General features: G+C 43.1%; 1 protein-coding gene across 1 annotated transcript in view; it reads left to right on the forward strand.

Moving 5' to 3' along the window:
- The first annotated feature begins 1169 nt into the window (after positions 1-1169).
- Positions 1170-2171, forward strand: part of LOC103147813 (adenylate cyclase type 6-like) — a 51312-nt gene continuing 50310 nt past the window's right edge. Inside the window, exon 1 of the mRNA XM_016678791.1 lies at positions 1170-1394. The gene's annotated coding sequence lies outside the window, so the exon portion shown is untranslated. The remainder of the gene's footprint in view (positions 1395-2171) is intronic.

Genomic DNA, 2171 nt, shown 5'->3' on the forward strand with positions numbered 1-2171 from the left:
GAAAGAGATTTTTGGGGGAAAAAAACGGTAAAAAAGATAAAAACATACTTTTACTATATCAAAAACTATTAGCCAAAGAACTACGAGTTAAAAAATAGTATTATTGACATGATGCTGGCTCCACCCCATGCGGATCAAACCTCCTACAAACAAAAAAACAAACAGTGTTATAATGACAGAGGTAGTGGAACTTATTTTGAGTAATACATTTTTGAGTCAATGTTTGCCTAATAAGCCAACACTGAAGCAAAGAGGACAGGCAAGAAAATTCTCCAACTTATCCTACATCAGGTCTGCAAAGTTATTTGCAGAAAACAATGGAGAAATCAAGTTTTTCCTGGCCAGAGGAAGAATAAGAGGGACGAAATCTCATTGGATGTGAGAGAGAAAGTTTTGTTGGACACAGTTTGGATGTACAAAAAGGGTGAATAAATGCTTAAAAATAAACATTAGATTAAAAAACTGCTTAGATGTAAATATCGCAGTTACTGCAGCACATGTTTTCATGCTGCCATTGAGCTGCCATTGGAATTTAATTTACACTTATTGATCTTTGATTTGACTATCAAAAAGTGTCACTATGACAAAAAATGGGATTTTACCACCAGTTACCTTAGGGCAGACGAACAAAGTAGTTTCTGTCAATCACAGTTTCATTCAAGTGGACATGAGATCGGCTGCAGCCAACATTTGACCATGATTTCCTATTATTTTCTCTGAGTGCAGCACATTAGCCATGATGAATCCTGCAGTGTTGATGGAGGTTCAGTTCCTCTTGATAAGTCAGTTGCTGACAAACCCCCTAGAATAATTGACAACTGGTATCAAACATGTGGTATTATTTTTGAAAGATAATAAATGTAATATTAAGCAACATGTTTGATGTGTACTGATGATTTTAATGATGGCACTTTACAAAATGTGTCATCTGTTTTCACAATTGTCGACTATAAGATGTCTTTAAGATGTTTTTAAGCACTCTGATGGCCTTGTTGCTGAAATAAACCTGAGTCATAAATCATTATAAAAGTAAATAAGCAAAACGGAATGAGTCAGACCATGATTATAAGTCTCATTTACGAGACTGTGAATGTATTAATCACGTGTATGAGTGTTTTATTTTGAAAGGCATTATCGGATGTGCGGCGTTTGTGTTTTCTCCGCCTTGACAATGGTGCTTGAAACCGTGAGGGTCAGGGGGAGGAGAGGCAAGTGAGTGTGGAGCGAGAATACGACAGGAGGAGATCCTCCACAGGGTGACCAATTTAACCGAGCCATCCTTGACCAGCCTGGCTACAAATGCTCCTCCACCCTGGCCGCTCCGACCGACCAGCGCGGAGAATCGGATTGTCAGCTGCAGTCGTGTCCGGGAATATAAACAGAAGATGATCACAGTGAGTCCGTTTTTGTCTTTTTTATTTCCCTCCCTCTCCCTTCTCTGGAATTACTGCCGCACGCTGCAGGCCGAAATAAAGTCATACAAACGCGCCATACGCTATTTCTCTCTGGGCCGTGTGCGCGTCCGCCACCTCTCCGCCGAGCGCTTCATTTGTGCCGGAGAGAATGACATAGCTGGCGACAGACCCTGCGAGGCCTCCGCTTTCACATTAGTGGCGGTGGCAAAAGGATTCACGGTCAGTACATGTTCTCCACTGGCGGACAGCAACAACATCTCTGCGCTTGTGTTTGCGGGGAAGGTAGAGGAGGATGAGACGCATCGCTGTGCGTTTGCGCTTCTTGGTGCAGCTGACGGCTCCGGAGGGTGTTAAAACTGGCAATTCTCTCTATGACAACTTCAACCCAAAGCGTCCCAAAATGGGTTGGATATATATTTTTTCAGAGCATGCTTGTTCCTCCATCTTCTGACTGATGCTGAGGAATGTGCAGCATTATAATAACTTGTTTATTTCCCGTGTACTTCATGTTTTGTCGGTGCACTTAATCCTGGGAGTGCATCGCGTTGCTGCAGACTGAAGGACACTGACTGCAGCTAACACACAATGCGTGCATCTCTGACTGACAGAGGCGTGTTTGTGTCCTGACTCGGGAATGGTTTTTCTGGTCCCCGCTGTGGTTGTCACATAGGCCACGGTGTTATGTAACAGGAATCCTACGCTGTTTGAATGCGGGCCCTCTCTCTCTCTCTCTCTCTCTCTCTCTCTCTCTCTCTC

The sequence above is a fragment of the Poecilia formosa genome, unplaced genomic scaffold (genome assembly GCF_000485575.1).
Source record: "Poecilia formosa unplaced genomic scaffold, Poecilia_formosa-5.1.2 Scaffold190, whole genome shotgun sequence".
NCBI classification, from domain to species: domain Eukaryota; kingdom Metazoa; phylum Chordata; class Actinopteri; order Cyprinodontiformes; family Poeciliidae; genus Poecilia; species Poecilia formosa.